Genomic DNA, 20,574 nt, shown 5'->3' with positions numbered 1-20,574 from the left:
ACAAACACATATATTATACATTTGACAAATTATACATTTGTCTCTAAACATAGATCTGATTTTCCCATATAATATTTTCTTAAAATAGGTTATTTCATAGTTCTCATCTCCTTAGTTCACCTCCCCATGTTTCTAGTAGTTTACTGAACAGCACCACAACTGTTTGTATAGAATCCATCAGAAAGCAAGAATTAGGAAGACTTTTTAAAATTCTCATATTTACAATGAGAATAAATGAGGCAGAAGAAAGCGGTGCAACTTTCTATAATTCATCCCAGTGAATAAGTTTGACACCTGGTATTAAAAGATCTGAAAATATTGAAGCTTCAGTGAAAAGCAGATTCCTCCCAAGCAATTGTTAAAGATTTCTTAAGGAAAGAAAAAGTCAGCATTGCATTTATATATATTATTTTATATAAGTATATCCCTCTGTTTCTCTAATTCCAACGTATGCTTTAGCTCATGGTTGGCATCTGAAATAACATTTGATAATACACATGGAAACATAGAGAAACAGATGTAAGAAATGTAAAATAAGGCTAAAACAATTGAAAGGAGATCAAATCCAGGGGAAATGTTGGACCATGGTATACAGATTATGACTCTTTGATGGTTCCTAAGAGGGAAGTAAAGCTTTAACTCAGGATTTCCTAGCAAAAAGGAAACACAATTTATTACATGTTTCTCATTGTCCATGAGAAGAAAATATACCAGCCATAAAGAAGCCATGAAGGTGTTCCTACCATTGAGATCTGAAAGAAAAATATCATGAACAGTTTTAGAGCAGAAATAATTACCCTGCAGGCTGAGACTTCTGCAGGTCACTGATAAGCATTATGGAGTCAATTTTCTCTTATTTTTTTTCTGAAATGTTGTGGTTGTTTGCATTTTTTCCGCTGAATGGGGTCCATAGTTTTAATTATATTTCCAAAAGGGTGAAAAGCTCTGAAACGGTTAAGCATCATTTATATAGAAAATAATGCAGTAGGCAGCATTCTCCAGGCCATAAAAGTTGCAATAAATGTGGCAGCAGGCTTCCTAAAGCTTTCCATTTATACAGGTTTCTTAGCAAAGTTGAGGGTCTGACAATTTTATTTTTATTCCTTACTCTATTTACTTTCCCCCTTTGTTGTCTTTATTATCAGCATATGCTTCCTTCAAATGAGGTCATTATCACAATGTTTGTTTTAGCATAGTTATTAAAAGCATGGGCCCTAGGGCCAGAAAGCCCACCTGTAAATTCTGCCTTCACCACTCCCTCACTGGGTGCTGTGGGATGCGTGGCTTCATGCTTCTGTGTCTCATTTTTCTTGTCTGTAAAATGGGGCTAGTAATAGATAACACGACATGATGTAAGAAATGGAAAGCATATTCACATGATGTAAGAAATGGAAAGCATATTCACATGATGTAAGAAATGGAAAGCATATTCACGTGAAGTAAGAAATGGAAAGCACATGTGTCCATGTCGGGCACATCGCACATGCTCAGGAACTTGAGTGCTTTATCATTCTTGATGTTGCCTTGACAATCATTGTTATCATGGACTTTCCTTTTGACATGCCAGAAGACATCTCCCACATCAGGTTACTTAAAATGTCGGGCATTCTAATATTTTTGTTCAAATATTTATAGCCAATAAATAGAGAAATGTACAATTATCCTCACCTCCACATAACTGATCTTGATTTAGGACTGTGCACATTTAGCGTTCACAGTCAGTGTGCATGTGTCCATCCCAGAAGAGGAGACACGACAGTGTACAATGGGGAAAACACAGGTACCTCAACCCATCTGTCCACTCAATGTGTCCCTGCTCAGCAAGAGGCCATGTGAGTCTCAGAGCCCCTCTGTTGATCCCTTTGAGACTCTTGTCATTCTTGTCTTTAGAGACAGGATTCTCTGTGTGGTGTGTGTGTGTGTGTAGTTGCTTAACTGTTTCACAACTTGGTGCTTTAAACTCTAGATCTTCAACTGGGGCTCAGCAGAAACAACAGCACTCTGTCGTAATGCTGAACGAAAAGCCATCTGTGCTAAATATATTGCAATACAGAACTTTACCATCTTCATGGCAAGTTTTGGTTTGAAGAGACTTTTTAGGAATAATCTGATGTTAGGTGCATTCTGCTTCCATGTAGACTTTGGAGATTGAGCCCTTTTTATAGGAAGCTTCACTGAACACTCAAACTGAAGTCAGAGATTCCCTGAGGGGAATGGCAATGGCTGAGTTTTAAGTAAGATGCAACTCTGTGTGACTGGGTGATTTAGCCAGTTCTACCTCTGCCCATCCTCACCCCAAACATACCTTTTTCCCAGAGAGATTATAACCATAATCACCAAAGTCAGATGAAAATACACCTTCAATCTGCAGCTCTGGAGAGTCACTCCATTCCACAATCTCTCTGTGAAAAAAATGTCAGAGTAAAAAATATTCGGAATTGTGTTAATTTCTTTCTCTCAAAATTATAGTTCTGATTCTCCTTGTCAATCTATCTGCACACACACACATACACACACACGTGTGTGTGTATATATATATCATACAGACAATTTCTATTATTCATAGCAGTTATATTTCAATGAATTAACACATACTGAACCATTGCTCCTAGGGAAACTGCAGAGATAAGTTTCTCTTAATCTTTGTTTACACAACTGATCAATAGATAATTTTATGTGTACTTCTGTATAAAGACACCTTATTTAATATAGATTATTGATTCATTTTCATTGAATTCACAGCTGACAGCTCTACATAGCTCATGCCTGAGCAAAGTTTATCTAACACACATATTTTTTTTTTTTTATTTTTTATTTTTATTATACTTTAAGTTCTAGGGTACATGTGCATAACGTGCAGGTTTGTTACATATGTATACTTGTGCCATGTTGGTGTGCTGCACCCATCAACTCGTCAGCACCCATCAATTCATCATTTATATCAGGTATAACTCCCCAATGCAATCCCTCCCCCCTCCCCCCTCTCCATGATAAGCCCAGTGTGTGATGTTCCCCTTCCCGAGTCCAAGTGATCTCATTGTTCAGTTCCCACCTATGAGTGAGAACATGCGGTGTTTGGTTTTCTCTTCTTGTGATAGTTTGCTAAGAATGATGGTTTCCAGCTGCATCCATGTCCCTACAAAGGACGCAAACTCATCCTTTTTTATGGCTGCATAGTATTCCATGGTGTATATGTGCCACATTTTCTTAATCCAGTCTGTCACAGATGGACATTTGGGTTGATTCCAAGTCTTTGCTATTGTGAATAGTGCCGCAATAAACATACGTGTGCATGTGTCTTTGTAGTAGAATAATTTATAATCCTTTGGGTATATACCCAGTAGTGGGATGGCTGGGTCATATGGTACATCTAGTTCTAGATCCTTGAGGAATCGCCATACTGTTTTCCATAATGGTTGAACTAGTTTACAATCCCACCAACAGTGTAAAAGCTAACACACATATTTTCTCCACAAGGCACACGACAACTTCCTTGTGCTTAGGAACTAACTACATGGCACTTCAGCCCTACAGTTGGGGACTGTTTTAAACAGCAAAGTTCCTCTCAAAATGAACAATAATAGGAAAAGCATGGAACTGAGTAGACCACAGAAGGACCCTTGCTCACAGAGCTGGGCAGGAAGGGAGGGCACTGCCTTTTTGACCTCAGGTTGGATGATTCACATTTTTTGCTGCTCTGCCCATGTACAAAAATGACTTCAGATGTTCCACAAGTATTGATTTGGGGGTTAAAAATAAGGGCTAGTGAGGAGGCAAATTTGCATATACAGAATGTCAATAATGAAAATTGACTTTGTGTGTGTGTGTGGGTGAGTGTGTGTGTGTGTGTACATGCATATATAGGAGTGACAAGTGGCTGGCCCAATTCAAATTTATATTGATTAGATTGGAGCTACTTGTAGCCTTTACAAGGTCCCATAAGATGCATTCTTATTATAGCTGAGAAAATTTAACTATTTTCTGCCTTAAAGCTTGTTATAGTCATCTGCAATAAGGAAGTGGAATAATGTAATAAGGATTGTCCCTGTCCTTGAAAGAGACAGCTCTTATTAGTTTTGTCTTAGCTTTTGGGGTAGGAGAGCGTGTAGGACAGATTCCGCTGAGGATTTTCATGGAAAACTCAGCTAGGAAAAGGAACAGGTTTGGTTACTGTTTCAAATTAATGAGCCAGGTTCTTTCATTTCTGTCTTTGAGGTACAGGAAGGAATTCAGAGTGGTGTTACTGAGTGGATTCAGGATCTCTGACAAAATTGGAGAAGTTATCATTTATGTTTCAAAATATTTATCCATATAAAAAGTATGAACTGAATGGAAGGACTACTGGTGTAACCCCTTTTGTCACTAGAAAGTTATTGATTAGATATTTCAGTCTTTACAGAAGAATTCCAGAAAGATAGATGCCTTCATTATCTTGTCTGTAGTTGGTCAACTTTTATAAAATGAGAATGTGTTTATCACTTTTCTTCTTCCCTTTTTCTCTTGTTTATAAGGATTTGACATTCTCTGGTTTATCCTTCCCTCTCTTAAGGTAGAAGCTTCTTTTTTAAAAACCTAAGACATGAAACTTCATGGGCCTCCATGGACTGTGTTTCCACACGCCCCATGTAACGGGAGCTGTGTAGGTATAGGAATGTCCTTTCACAGTGGTTCCCATGGTGCTGCTTTCTTCTCCCAGCTTCAGAAAAGGACACCTGGGACCTCTGAGTTCCTCACTGGTGGTGGCAGCAGGGCTTCGACGTCCCCAGTTCTTACATCCTTACATAATCCTTTAGTGTAAGAAATAGTCTTCTGGTAGCTCCTGCACGCATTCTGAAGGCCACGCTTTCTTGCATCATCCTATAATACTCGGCGATAAACTGTGTTGCAGAGTCCCCAAAACTACCCCCAGATTCACTTATTCTCTGTAAGAACTCAAGGGATCCAGCACACTGGCTTACCTGCCGCTGGGAATGATCACAACAAAAGATGTAAGGCAAAATCAGCAAAGAGAAAAGCCTCACGCAGCAAAATCTATAGGTCGCTGGCACAAGCTTCCAGGAATCCCCTCCCACTGCAGTGGTCCGGGGGGCGCCAGCGCCAGCTTTTGCATCCTGTGGTAACAGCATTGTGAAATGTGGATCAGGGAAGCTCATTAGAAACGCAGCACCCAAGGTCTTTGCTGAGTCCTGGTTGCCTAGGTACTTTCTGCCTATCATGTACCCGAATCCAAAACTCTAAGGAAGAAAGCAGGTGTTCAGTATAGACATTTCTTTGTGTGAAGAGTTTTATCACAGTGCACCACTCTTCTTAGTTAGTGAAAGCTGGAAACTCTCAAAAATCCAAGTTTCCAGAGAGCAGTCAAAGGACAACCTTATGAGCAGCTCTTTCTAAGGACAGCAGTCCCAGGCCTCCTACATCCTTTTTTGCACACGTAACCACCCTCAGCCTAGTCAAAGATTAAGTCCAAAGGGCGATACAGAGAATGTTAATTTCCTTAAGCAAATCAAGATCACTAAGATGTTTCCTTGTGTTTTGGACTTTGGTTTGGCAAATCCATTTAAGATTCTGCAGAAGAGACCCCCTGCCCTCCTTATTGACCTGTTAACAGCAAAAGGCTGAAAACAGAGCACAGGCTGACATACCGTTGCCATGACTACCTGTGTGGCAAACATCTTAATGGCATTTCACTGAGATGCTTCAGGTATTGAACTTTGGAAAGGGGTGGCTGAATAGAACTAAAGACCTCGTGGCACTCAGCTCCCAGTGGTGCAGGAAATATCCAGTTAATGCTCTCAGTGGTAGCCATTCCCTTTTTACCAAGGGTAGTAGAAGATGAAATGGGTTCATGCTACCATGAGTCAGTTTGGATACTCACAGAAAGAGTGGTCCCTTCAGGCATTATTCAACTTCCACAGCTCCTGCTCACTCTCAGCCACCATGCTGTGTCTCTGCCACCATGACACGGAATGGCTCTCACTAAGTAAGTCAAGTCCATTGCTAAATTCGATGGTTGCTTCTGACTGGTTAGTTCCCTTGAGGCCTCAGTAACATTTGACATTAAGCTCTCTCTCACTGTGCTTCTCACACTTTGATCACAGGATCTGTTTATCCTGACATTGTTGAGAACCACTCCACCAAAAAAGCCATTTTGCTTATAAACACGGATATTTATTAGAAATTAAAATGGAGAAAGTTCATGATGTTGTTCCTCCAGTTGGTTGCAATATCACCTTTCCAGTAGCCTCAGGAAACCTCCATTCTGCATTCATGTGCTCATGAGAACGAAACCAACAAATAACACCTTAGTATCCATATAGAGATATTTTGGCTTGCGTGGACCTCCTACTAGGGTCATGGGAGCCCCAAGAGTTCCTGGACTTCACTTGGAGAATCACTGTTCTACACAATTCCTTTGGCTGTTTTTAACACCATGGGCTTCTGTCTTCCTCCTACCTTCCTGGCTCCTCCTTTTTGTTAGGTTTCCAAGGCAAGGTGAGGGTTAAAGACACACCTAGAATGAGAGGGTGGCTCAACAGCAAATGCAGGCATTTAGGTCCAGTGTAAACCGGCTGAGGTGGAGCATCAGTTTAATGCCAGTGCCCACCACTGCTTACAGGCTAGGATACTTACAGGTATGGGTGGGAGGGGCCTGGGCAGTATGGCTTGCGGCCGGGGAAGATGTTAATAAGATGTACCCGTGATGAAGCAGTTGGGGCCTTGTTCTCGCAGAACGTGATAGTGATGTGCCTTGGACTTTTTCTCAGCAGAATGTGACAAAGTCAGGCGGTTGGGCAGGCAGGTTCTCATGGCCTGAACCCTCGTGGAATGTTTCACTTTGACCAAGGTCTGCATAATGGCAGGGAGTTTACAAAATGGTGTATTTTGGATTAACATGTCTCAGTCTTGGGCTCCTTGTTGTCTGACAGATCCTAAATGTTGGCCCCTGCTGTTCCAGGTTCTCTGCTCATTATGCACGTTCTCTGGGTAATTTCATCCACTCCTAAGGCTTAAATCATCATCCCTCTGCTGAAGGCTTCTAAATCTCTTTCTCTAGCTCAGAGCCCTTTTCTGAGATTCAGATTCTTGTGTAGTTTGATCTAGTGGGCACTTTTGTATTCCACAGATATTTTTGGCAACTATCTACTTCTTTCTATCTTCAGGGCTATTCTCGCAGGGTCAGTCTAGCAGTCCCTAGCAGGGTTTACTGTCCTTGTCCCCACCTGCTTTTGGTCCATTCTCCATCATTGTAGAGGTATATATTTAATCAAATCTTCTCATTTGTGCTTAGGTCATGTCAGTGCCTTTCCATTACTCTTTGGATAAAGGCTAAGTATTTTAAAATGCTTAATGGCTTTTTGTGATATGACTCTTACCTAAAACTCTCCAGCTTGTGTTTTGCAGTTTGTCCCTTCTATTGAACTTCATCTTTCAGTGACACCGAACTTTCAGGTTCTTCTAATGGCTACATGTTCTCATCCTCTGGGCATTTACCTCTGTTGTTCCAGGAAATGGTCTTCAACATCTTCAGATACCTAGAAGCTTTGCCCCTCAGTGGGAAGAAAGCTTTCAACTCACAGCAGTTCCAGCAGAAGTCCTGGGGCTGGAGAGCTGATCCTGAGTTGCCTGTGATCACATGCCACACCTGAAGGCATCACTCTATCCAGGATCCAGGTGCATAGAACATTGTGAGGTCATGACTGCGGCATTATGACCAGTCTTGGAACTGGGGTTGGGGTGGGGTTCATCCCACCCAGACCACAGGGACCGAAAATAAGAAAGGATGTTTTTCAGAGAGAAGTGTTGGTGCTAGACAGGAAGAACCACAGATGCCAGATAAGGGTACTGTTGTAACTCTGTTCTCCATAAAATGTAATTTGCTTTTGCTTGATACTAATCTTTTTGCCCTCATAATCTTGCACATGGAGTTTATCTATCCACCTCCAACAGACACTCATGCGCCTCCCAGTCACTTCTTCTTATCCCTCAAAATCAGCTCCAAAGAAAGGATTGAATTTCTTCCTTCCTAGGCTGACTTTCCATATGTAAAGTTCACATGTATACACTGCAATGCATTACATACAGCATTTGATTTGTCGATTTGTCTTCTCCACCACATGAGCTGAACAGAAATCATGCCTTGGATGTTTCCACATCTTCAACAAGTAGTTAAGACATGTCACAGAGTAAGTAGTGCTTAATTAGGTTTGGGGAATAAGGGATACAAATAAGTTTGTTTGTTTGTTTGTTTTTTGAGATAGTGTTTTGCTCCTTTCCCAGGCTGGAGTGCAATGGAGCGATCTCGGCTCACCGCAACCTCTGCCTCCTGGGTTCAAGCGATTCTCCTGTTTTTGTCTCCCAGTTTCCTCCAAGGCTCTTGTTCAAACTGTTCTTATTGTGACTTTGGGTTGGAGATTTCTAAGGCTTGTGGTATAACAAATCTTCTATTTTTTTTTTCTTGAGTTCCTCTTTATAGGTTTTATTCCACAGACATTTCCTGAAACATTGTTAATTAAAACAATGATGAGGTCTGCTTTGGGTACTTAACAGGACTGCCTACTGGGGGACACAAGAGAAGGACATGACAGAGCCTGTGACTTTTACCAGCCATCAGTTCAAAGGGAAACTTGCACACAGCCTGCAGCTGGTTAAAAGATCAGGAAGGAAATAGTTCATCTGAGCACAGTCTCTGGAGCCTGAGTTCAAACCCTAACTCACCCCTTGCTAGTTTTGTGCCAGCGGGCAAACTTCTTAACCTAATATGACTTAGTAGATGCGAGTACTTAACTCATGCTGGATGTATAGTTAACAATTAATAGTTAAGATTAATTTCATTACCTATTTGTGATTATTTCAAACTCATTGATCTCTTCTTTTTCTAAACTCTGACAATAGTTAAAACTGTATTGAGCACTTTTAGTGTTGCATTATGTATTTTCACTTATGCATCAGTATTTATTGTGAGCATACATCTTCTCTTCCCAACTAAATTATTTGTTCCCAGGGATAAAATTGTGTTTTCTGCTTTGGATATGTATTGGCTATGTCATATGTGGAATAGGGGCCTTTACATAATTAGTTCTGATAGAAATGGATTAGTTCTGATAGAAATGGATACAAAAAACATCTGTTTTTCATATCATAAGTTAAACATAATATAATGGTAATATAATACCATGAAAAAGATGGCAGGAGTGACAGTTAAGCTCCTGAGCCGACACTGTTTCAACTCTTGAGAAGCACCCATTAATACATCAACAAGTGTTATGGCCATTTTGAAGCAGTCTTAATTTTCTTGAGGTAGTTGCATTAGTCTTCTGGCACTGCCATAAAATACCATAGGCTGGGTGGCTTAAATTTTATTTTCTCACAATTCTGGAGACTGAAAGCCCAAGAGCAAAGTACCTGCTGATTAGTTCCAGGACTTTCTTCCCAGCTTGCAGACAACCACCTTCTCACAGTGTCTTCACGTGGCAGAGAGAAATAGCGAGCATTCTGCTCTCTCTCCTTAGAAGGGTCCTATCAGACCAGGCCTCCATCATTACCACCTACTTTAACCTTAATTAATTCCTTACTCCAAATTCAGCCAGATTGGATGCTAGGGCTTCAACATATGAATTTTGGGGGACACAGTTCAGTCCATAGCAGAGATCTTTCCACAAGAAAAAACCAACATGATTGTTCTGTCCCTCTAGTTTTTGTGAGCCAGTCCATACAAGCAACTGGCTTCCTCAAGTTATCCTGGATGACTTGTATTTTACCTTTTTTATAAAAAAATTAAATTACTATATTGGTGAGTTGCCTAGGTCAGGGTTGTAAACTCACCCTGGGTCCTGGTACTCAAATGTGTCATCGGGATTCTGTCTCCATCTCCAGTGCTGCTTTCCCTAATGTTGGCCTCATTCTCACACAGTTCCCTGAAGGGGTGACAGGAAGGCCAGGCAGGGGACACAGATGAGGCAAGTCTGGGCATGGGGCAGGAGGGAATGGTGGGGACTGAGGCGAACCTTAGGACAGAGGCCCCATGTAAAGTGCTCAGCAGCCACTGACGCCATCTGACTAGTGCCAGGAGAATGGATGTCCCACTTTCCAGATCTTTTTTATATTTTCAAAGAAAAGCTAGAGATCTGGATTTTTTATGTTGATTTTCTATGTTAATTTCATTTTTTAAAGATTGACAACTAATTCGATGTTAAAAATGGTGTCAAATTAGAAGAAAAATGTCATCTAGCAGGTGATCCATTTTGGATCTCTAGCCTAAGCTTTTGGAGGAAATTAGTAAAAGTGCCAAGATCACATTGGTGGGGGTTAACTTGCATATACATCCAATTTTGTCATTGCCTATTGAGCTCATTACTGAAGACTCAGTGTCATAAAGTATATCTGTTAGTTCATCCATGGCACTGGGTTCAGACGGTCTAATCTCACAATGTTAAAAAAAAAAAAAAGAAAAAAAAGAGTCAATTCCAACAGTAACTTTTTTCTCCAGAATAATTGCTTAAATATCTGGTACACTCTGAGGGCACTCTTGGTTTCTCTTTTTTTTTTTTTTTTTTTTTTTTTTGTTTAACAAGATTACTGAGTTGAATAAGTCAGATTCCATTATTATTTTACTATTTTGTTTGGGTTTGGGAATGAATAATTGTTGATGCTTTTCTTCTTAGCATTCCTTTGCCCTTCCTGTCCTAACAGTGTCTAAGAATGCTATGAAAAAACACCACCGGTCCCCTACCTTCCAGCTTTGTACTTCAGGAAAAACTGACTTTTTTTTGGGGTTCGGGAGGGGGCCTCCTGGTATAGGCTGGGCTACTCAATACATTCTCCCCGCAGGCCACAGTGATAGGGTTAAGGATGACACATGACCCACTAGAGACGATGACATGCGTCGTGGCTTCCTCCTTCTTCTACTGTGACTTGTGGAAAAGGAACCCTAACCACTTCTTGATGGACTGAACAATGTTTGGGAGATGGTGTTCTTATCACCATGTGGCGCTTAAGCAAAAAGCCACACCATGGAAAGCACGACTGAGAGATGAATGAAAAAGCATGTTGGTGCCATTGTTTGCACCTGAATCCATCTGAGACCGAAGCCAGTCTACTCCTAGTGACTGCGTGTTTTATAGATTTATTTAAAAAGAATCCTTACTGATATACATAATGGCCAAAGGAGAGGAAGATCAGTCTCAATTAGTGAGAAGTCCAAAGCAAATGGACTCGTGCATGGTCCCATCAAAATGAAGTCAAAGGTTAAGGGCACATTTAAATTGTCTCATGGTGTGTTTTTGGTGGGTGGATAGACTATAAAATCCCATTTAACACAGAGAAAACAAATTAAACCTCAGAGGACTTATGTGGTTTCTCTCAGTATCTACAGTGGGCTCATGCAGTCCTGGGGCTCCAGCTCAGGTGTCTCAGCTTCTCAGGGCATCAGCTGCCTCCTATTCAGGTAGTGACAGAGCTACTAGGATTGCTCAGTGAACATCTGTACACCAGCTCCTAGATTCAACGGTTAATATTTTACAATGTTTGCTCATCACATATCTTTCCATGTGGTCCACTGTCCACTCTTTAATATATCTTATTTCATGTTTTAATTGGAGGCCGTCTTACTTGATGCACTAATTTTTATTCATTTGGCAAAGATGTAATACCTCCCACTAGGCACTTGGGATGCAACAGTGAGCTACATACCAAAATGTTTCCTCTCAGGGAACTGGACATTTTTGGGGGGTTGAAGGATGATAGAAGAGTAAAAAAAAAAAACATACACACAGGACACTTTTAGGTAGCAATAAATGCTTTTAAGGAAACAAAATAGAATGAAATGACTGAATCTCTAAGACGCATTCCAGCTAGGAAAACAAAAAACCTTCTAGGTATTTTAACAGAGGGATTTACTATAGGGATTATTTACCTAGGTGTAGAAAAGCTAAAAAAAAAAAGGCTTAATATTTCTTGAGAAAATAAAGCAGAGGTTAAGAGTTGCAAGAAACTGTTACCACTCCTATGGTTGGAGGAACAGAGGGAAGGGATGATAGTGCTAGTGCCCAAGTACGGGGACTGTTTGGTGGAAGTTGGAACCACAGCCGTAGTTGTCCTGGATGATGATGCTGGGGGATCTGAGAAGATGGAAAGGGGAGCTCTCAAGGAGTTGGAACCACAGAGGAGACAAAGCCATTAGCAGAAAATGCTGCAAGAAGCAGGAAGAAAAACACGTACTCGAGTTCTTCCTTCTTCTTCTCCTCCAACCTTGCACCCGTGCCTCCAAATTGGCCGAACCTGCTGAGAGTCGGCGGGAGAGAGCCTGGGAAATGTGTTTCTGAGGCATACACAACAGAAGAAGGTGTTTGGGAGCCCAGGACAAACCGGCAGTTGACAGCCACATAGGGGCTTTTCAGAAACAAATGTTGTTGGAAATGTGACTTTTTCTGGGGAAAATTTGACTAGAAGCGAGAACAAGAAGAACTGTTTGCTGGGAATTCCCTCTATGGGAAAGTCATGGTGGTATCGACTGTAGATTGGCAGATGACAGAGGGCCTCTTTGAGGGGTGACAGATGGCTGAGGATGCCTGACCAGGGGCTGACATCTCTACACACATCCTGGTAGAGAGGTTTCCAGGCTGAGCAAGGAGCCAGTAAGAACCACGAAGACAGCACAGAGGAGGGTGTGTCAATAAATCAGAAACCAATATTTCAGACAAGCCTGGTTAGAAGAGTATGAGGAACCTTTGGCCCTTTCCTTCACCCTAAGCAGTGACATCACCACCACCGCCCCAGATGAATATCAGTTTACTTACCAAGGCTCCTCCAAGCTCTTGGCAGGCAAGACCACGAACCCAGGAGGGTATGTAACTGTGTATTGTCAGCGACACCGCATCGCTACATTTCGTTATTTAATGAGGCATTGATCTTGCTGGAGATTTTTGAAAATCTGGTCAGGTGGCCCATTGGAAGGAGACCTGAGCTTGGTTCTCTGTGCCTGAGTCGTCAGCTGTCTATGCTACAGGAACAGCCTCAGCTGTGGAAATGCCATGAATTCTTTCCCCATTGGCCATGCAGCAGGTAATTAGCTTTATAGAGATGTGGGGAGGATATGGCAGGCTTTCAAGTCAGCAGGTTGTATCAGGGGCCTTGTCACACTGCCGGAGTGTTTGCATTCAGGGCTTCCTCAATCCTGTCAGACGAACATTTCCAGGGATGATGTATGTGTTCCAAGCACAGCTACAAATGAGGCAGTTAAGTCCGTGGAAGCGCTGTGGGCCACAGTCTCCTGCCAGGGTTCCCAAGACCCTGGGAGTGGCTTCTTTCCAATGGGCCATTAGCTTTCCCCTGAAGCTCTTTGAGGCTTCTCTGGAGCCAGCTTCTCTTGGCACTGCTGGGCTGGAGGAAGATTCTCCCATGGCACTTGTCTGGCAAGTCTCACAAATTCACTCTGTCTTTCTCTGAACCTCTATGCTTGATTATCTCTGTAGCTCATAACCAGGCCAGTAATGAGAGGCCCTGTAGAGCTGGGCCTCATTAAGACTTTCTTCTTCTCTCTTCCCAGGATATACTTTATTCAGCTGGGTGCTGAAAAACAATCTTGGAAATTAGGAAACTGAATGGGGCCTCATTTCACACTCAGAATGTGGGTTGCAATAGTCACTTCCTCTGCTGCTGGGAAAGAAAGAATTATACTACCTTTTGAATTTTGGATTAAAAAGAGAGGTGTTGGCTTGTCAAACTACCGTGTATTCCTCAAGACATATTTTTGTGGCTTTATAAAAATTCAATATATATTTCTAAATTTAAACATATTTTGTTGCAACCTGGCCCTTGGACAAAATGAGGCATTGGCAGCTGATGTTTATGGCTTTCCATAGAACCTTCCAGACCAAATTTACACAGCATTTTACTGCAGCTATTTCACATAAAGCAGAGGATTTTGCCACAAAACTGAAAGAAAAAAGAAACTGCATTCTTACATTTTTTATAAATCAAAAGGTATAAAAATATCTACCTAAAAGATAAAGGAGATGAGAAACCCATCCGTGATGGAAAGAAAGCCTATTTCAGCTTTGCCTTTTCTTTAAGTTCTTTGTTCCATATCTGGAATGCAATCGGAATTTTAATCTTTCCTTGGGTTCCTCCTGGATTTGGGGAGAAACCTCAAATCTGCCTGTGTTGGGCTGGATGTCTCCCGACGCCAGTGGAAGGATCACGCGGCACAGAGTGCTGTGCTTGCAGAAGCCCCGCTTCTCAACCTCCATCGCTTTATGAATTAATTCACCGGAAAGGTAACTGGCCACTTGTACAAGGGGAAATAAACCAACTAAACGTGACCTTGGATTGTTCCCAGATTCTTTATTAATGATGCTTCTGCATCGCTTTACCTTGTCAAATACAAATTACGGCAGATATTCTTCTGAGAATGATCTCCTAAGGCACGGCTTGCTCTTTTCATCTTTATCTGGACCCTGTCCCATCTATAGGATCGCATTTCCGATTAGAAATGTTGCTCAAGATCCCCTTAAAATAACAAATATGTGTGACATCATTATATATGCTTTATATATTTTACATATACACATGTCCACTTGCGTAAGAAACTTATTAGTTTTGGTTAAATAGCATTTTATAAATGCTGTTTCATATGACACATTGCAAATGCTTCCCGTGATACTCTATTATTTTCAAGTCATGGTTCTGATGGTGATTTGATATCCTATTTATAGCATGTCTGAACCATATTTATTTAATCACTTCAATGATGGAGATTCAGGTTGCTTTCAAAGGTTTCTTGCTGTCATAAATAATGGTTACCACAAACATCTTGGCACATATGTCTCTTTCCAAAATGATTATTTCCATAGAAGAAGTTCTTAGATGATGAATTAGAAATACACACTTTTTTTTTTTTTTTTTTTTTTGAGACGGAGTCTCGCTCTGTCGCCCAGGCTGGAGTGCTGTGGCCGGATCTCAGCTCCCTGCAAGCTCTGCCTCCCGGGTTCCTGACATTCTCCTGCCTCAGCCTCCCGAGTAGCTGGGACTACAGGCGCCCGTCACCTCGCCCGGCTAGTTTTTTGTATTTTTTTTAGTAGAGACGGGGTTTCACCGTGTTAGCCAGGATGGTCTCGATCTCCTGACCTCGTGATCCGCCCGTCTCGGCCTCCCAAAGTGCTGGGATTACAGGCTTGAGCCACCACGCCCGGTGAAATACACACTTTAAAAAGTGTATCCTGATTTATTTATGCAGTCCCTTATTAATTAGCATTTCATGCTGATTATTAATAAAGACAATCGCAAGGGGATATTTATTATTTAAACATGCCAGTAACTCTTCTAAGTGCCTTAGCCTAGGAACTTGTATGATGCTCACAATTACCCAGTGAGGTCGAATCTATTATCATCCCATGTCCCATGTAAGGAACCGTGAATCGTAGGAAGACGAAGCAGCTTGCCCAGGATTGTTCTGCTTGTAAATATCAGATTCCAATTCAGGGACATGGCTGCAGCATATTTGCTGTTTATTTGGTTTGATGTTGTAAGTGATACTGCAGTTAATATGCTTGAGTTTCAATCTTTAGTCCCCCTCAGTAGCATCTATGAGGCATGACTTTTAATTTTTATAGAAAGGAAGATTATAGAAGTGTAAATGTTCTCCCACAGCATTATTCTCATTTTAATGGAAATGATGGAGATATCTCAATGTTTCCTTAACAGGCTTCCCAAGTAGATGCAACATAAAGGGACGATGGAAATAAGCAAAAGGTTCTCAAGTATCAGCGTGCCACGTTCCACAGGCGGGATGTCAAAAATAGTTGTGGCTGATGGGCAGCTTACTGTGCGTAAGGTTTACAACCAATTGATATTGATTCCTGTTTTTCTTTCCTTTAAGAAAGGAAGAATCAACACTTTCAGAGATGGAGACTGTTGAGTCACAGTATCAACTACTCAATGCTGAATCCGACTTCTCCCTTTCTACATTGCCTGATAGAAGTCACTGGGGGATACTCTGTATGTGAATTTTCACTGTTGGGGAAAGCAGTTTTTGGAAGTGATGGGTAGACCTCAGTTTGTATGCATTGCGTTAATTACCACTTCTTTGCTTTTCCTTTTTTGTGCAGTTGCAGGGAGTCAAGGGATTGGATTGTGGATTGCATGGGTGGCTTTCCTCAGTTTCCTCATCTTCTCCACAAGTTTCTACATATCGAATGCAGAGCAGCCCTTCTTCAAAGGACCTCCTACGGAACCTGCTAAGGAACTCAGTCTGTAGCTCTGTGTGGAGCCATGTGTAAACACTGAAACGAGACCTGCCACCTCCTACTACCTAATGACCCCTTTTCATCTGAGAAGATCATTCCCTAGAAACGAACTCATGCTGACTTCCATGTTTTTTTAGATTAGATATATAGAGAATTTTCCTTTCCCTTAGAATTAAAATCCTGCTTTCTAGTTTTTAGCAAGCTTTTTTATTTTGGAATAATTTTAAATTTAAAGAGAAGTTGCAAAGATAGTATAGAATGTTTCCTTATACCTCTCATCTATTTTCCCCTTTTATTAACATTCTACATGACCATGGTATACTTTTTAAAACTAATATACACAACACTGAGGCGTTACTATCAACTACCCTCCAGATTGTACTTGGATATTGCCAGTTTTTCTATGAATGTTTTCTTTCTGTTCCTTGATTCCCCTTTTTTGTTCTATTAGTTAAATAGTTAATAGAATATACAGTTAGCTATTAAATTAATAGAAACCATAAATAGTTGACAAATTAATAGAAACCAGGACACCCAATTGCTTAAGTATCATATTTGCTTAGTCTCCTCTGGACTGTTGCAATTTCCCAGTCTCTCCTTGTTTCAAACGATCTTGATGGTTTTGAGAAATAGTGCTCAGATTTTGCAGAATGTTTCTTCTTTGGTGCTTGTCTAATGTTTTCCTCATCATTAGACTAGTCTTAGGGTTATTTTTGTAAGAAAGCTACAGACAATATGCAGGAAAATGATTATGGACATTTTACTATAAAACTCTACTTATAGGCACTGAGATGTAAACTTCATGTACTTGTCACACCACACAATATTCTGTTCATTTTTATTATCATTAAAACATGTAAAAAAACAAAAACAAACTCTCTTAATTCACCAAACAAAATTAAGAGGTTCTGATTTGGCCCATGCAGCATTTCGCTGACCATTGGTATAGAGTAATACCATCTTACTTTTTACCATAAAAATAATTGAATAGACATGAAGAAATTAATAAGACTCAGGTATGCAGATGCTATTTATGGGGATGAGGAAGCAGCTTGTTGTATACTAAGTGGCTAAACCATTATTGTGTTATTGTCTTACCTATTAATTTGAAGGAGTATACATCACAGTCTATAATGGGCATTGAGGGTTCTAATGCATGCATGTGCGTGTCTGTATGTGCATGTGTGTTTGTGTGTGTGCCTGTGTGTGTGCGTTTCACAGGAAACTGAGCAGAAACTCCATGGCAGACATGGTCCCTACTGGCTGGTCCACAGGGAATGTGCAGCCACTGTTGATAGAAATACCCGCCAGGTACAGCAGTTCGTATGGCCTCTGGGTACAGGTGATGACCGATGAATGCCATCTGGTGTCAATGCCGGGTCTGCTGAATCTGACCAGCTCTTCTTGGTGTGACCCTGATGCCTATGTGATGTGTCCTAGGGCTGCCTGTGTGTATCCAAGGCTTTCCAACCTTTCCCGTCCTTCTCAAACCCAGTCAATTTCCTTCCTATACATTTTTTTTTTCCTCATAGGACAGCCAGAATGGCTTTCTGTTGCTTGAGAGAATCAAAGAAAAATAACAATGTTCTCCCTTGAGTGTTGGACTTACATGGATATAATTGTGTAATTCTGTTTATTTTCATTGTATCATTTTATCAATAGCTTCATTCTCCTAAAATACTGAAGAAAAATGTGATGTAATTCATGTTTGCTTCTAAGGCAAACGTTCATTTTCAGTAACCTAAGTTTAACTTCTCTCTACATTGTGGTTGAGATCACCTGTTTGTATCTGTTTTTATTTAGAGTGATGTTCCCAGGAGGCATGATAATGCAGCAATGGACAAAGACAGGAACAAGAGACCGTTTTACCATCTTCCTACAATTTGTAGATGGGACGGTGGAAAGAGAAGCCACATTGGGGTTGGGCATGCAGAGATCTGGTCCTAAATCGATGTGAATTTTGCCAAGTCCTTTTGCCTCACGGAGCTCTAGGTTCTTATCTGACAAACAGGAACCAGACCATCAGATCCACAGAGATTTAACCAATGGAGCCTTTGAAAACTTCACATGGCCTGTGTCAATGTGAGGTTGCTGGATGGTTATGACAAGAAATCACATCAAATTCACTGTGGCAACATTGTTCATGAAACGGGATAATGTGTTTCAGCGATGAACCACCCGTGGCCTTACGATAGACATATTTCCACTTTGAAAAGGTGTGTGCGTGTATGCGTCTGTGTGTGAGACAGCGATCGGAAAGTGTCAATGTCTGCGTTTTCATTTTACACGTCTTACATTTTCCTTTAATTTGCTCAAAAGCCTGTTTTGTTTGTGACTTCCATTCCTGGAGGTCCCATGAGTTGTTAGTGGTGAAGATGGAGCAGATGTGTCTCACCCTGGAGACTCCTGCCCTCAGGGACTGAGCAGCTGCAAACATCCCTCTCTCATCTCATTCTACTGTTTCTTCCACATGTACACATCATGAGAAATATTGTTCAGTCAATATATTTCTTTAAATCAGCTCATATGCTTATTTACATGAATTTGCCTAAAACAGAAACTTGGTAGCACTTCTGTAAATGAAAAAATTAAACTTTCTGGCTATAAATAAAGTGTAACAATAATAATCATGCCAAAAAATACCCCTCCAGTGTTATGAAGTTCAAGTTAGGGGTAAAGATTCCTGAAGGCCCTGGTCCGAAGTCATAGTTGTTCCTGTTTAAAGGGGAGACAGACAAGTGTTCAAAAGAGTCCTCTCAATGGAGACTTCCTTCCGAAATTCATCAGAAAGTTTAAAAGAGAGTTTTTCCTCATGTTGTTAATTACTTTCACATATTTTAACATATATTAACATTTTCTGTGGTAATATGTTTTTGACATTCCCCTCCAAAATGTTCTCAGGGGCTGGCAGTGGTTTCTTTCTTATATTATGGGAGCCCTGCTCTTTACTGAATGTTGTCATTCTGTCACAGGGTAAAACTTTTTCATCTCTACAGAGCTCTCTCCTTTCCAAGTGCACACCCACAGATTGGTTTGCTTGTGGAATCCTAGCATATTGGAAATGAAGGAACCTCAGAAACTGTTTTCATCAAACACCTCATATGCAGAAGGCAAAATGAAGGTTCAGAGCAGAAATGATTTGTCTAAGGATACAACACTCATCTGCAGCAGAGGGAAGCTGAGCTCTGCAGACCCACCTAGCACTGCAGAAGCAGCCCTCCAGAAGCAGCCCTCCAGAAGCAGCCCTCCAGGACAAGGCTTCATAAAAAAGTGACTTTATCAGTTGGTGGCTTCATTAAAAAAAAGATACAGATTGAGAAATTGTTTAAACAGTGATCTCTACTCTATATAATTACTCTTTTCTTTTAATTTAAAAGTATGGGCCGGGAGCGGTGGCTCACGCCTGTAATCTCAGCACTTTGGGAGGCCAAGGTGAGCAGATCACCTGAGGTCAGGAGTTCGAGACCAACCTGACCATCATGGAGAAACCCCCTCTCTACTAAAAATACAAAATTAGCCAGGCATGGTGGTGCATGCCTACAATCCCAGCTAGTAGGGAGGCTGAGGCAGGAGAATCGCTTGAACTCGGGCAGCAGAGGTTGCAGTGAGCCGAGATCGCACCATTGCACTCCAGCCTGGGCAACAAGAGCGAAACTCCGTCTGAAAATAAATAAATAAATAAATAAACAAATAAATAAATGAATAAATAAGTATTCCTTCCCCAATCTTTTGATGTGTGGAGCCAAGGTTTTTATTTGCAGAAGTCTGTGGGGCTGGTGTGATCTCTCACTCATAAACCATAACCTTCCTAACGGGCCATCTGCAATATCCAGCTGTGTTTCCTCGAATGTGGGGAAATGACTTAAAGACACTTCAGAATAAATCAGAGGAAGGGACCCTTCCAGAGCTTAGATAATTTTTCGTTGTGTTTTAGAGTTCTGTTGCCCATACCTAATCTGTCAGAAATGGTTTTCGTCACGTAGTTTTGTAGAATCTTTCCACTGCATGAATGCTCCTTTTCATAGAAGCGGCTCAATCTGCTCACGGATTTATAGAATATAAATGCAATGAGGGCAGCGTAATAATGACATAACAGAGGCTGGTACTACGCTTGCAGCACCCCGACAGGAGCAGAAATGCCCAGGCAGCTGGAGAGAGAACCAGCACCTGGAGCGAGCGCCCCCTGCTGGCCATGGTGGGGAATGCAGGGTATGGGATCACCCGGCAAGCAGGTTAAGTGGAAGTTGTTTCAAAAGCTTCTTCTCTAATCTTTCGGGATACTACAGCTGATTTACATGAAACTCAATCTGATGCTTTAGTAGACCAATGAGAT

General features: G+C 41.2%; 2 long non-coding RNA genes across 2 annotated transcripts in view; one reads left to right on the top strand and one right to left on the bottom strand.

Moving 5' to 3' along the window:
• Positions 1 to 646: 646 nt before the first annotated feature.
• The window catches only part of LOC105516281, a 39,378-nt gene continuing 19,450 nt past the window's right edge, over positions 647 to 20,574 (bottom strand). The window contains exons 3-5 of the long non-coding RNA XR_001002464.1: positions 18,885 to 18,956; positions 2,338 to 2,402; positions 647 to 752 (exon numbers count right to left, since the gene is read on the bottom strand). This is a non-coding gene — a long non-coding RNA (uncharacterized LOC105516281). The remainder of the gene's footprint in view (positions 753 to 2,337; positions 2,403 to 18,884; positions 18,957 to 20,574) is intronic.
• Positions 7,732 to 16,436, top strand: LOC105516279. The gene is made up of 4 exons (XR_001002463.1): positions 7,732 to 7,839; positions 13,544 to 14,273; positions 15,875 to 16,023; positions 16,110 to 16,436. It is a non-coding gene; the product is annotated as an uncharacterized LOC105516279 (long non-coding RNA).

This window comes from Colobus angolensis, unplaced genomic scaffold (assembly GCF_000951035.1).
Source record: "Colobus angolensis palliatus isolate OR3802 unplaced genomic scaffold, Cang.pa_1.0 Scaffold28, whole genome shotgun sequence".
In the NCBI taxonomy this organism is placed as follows: Eukaryota; Metazoa; Chordata; class Mammalia; order Primates; family Cercopithecidae; genus Colobus; species Colobus angolensis.
This window is presented reverse-complemented; position numbering and strand designations above follow the sequence as displayed.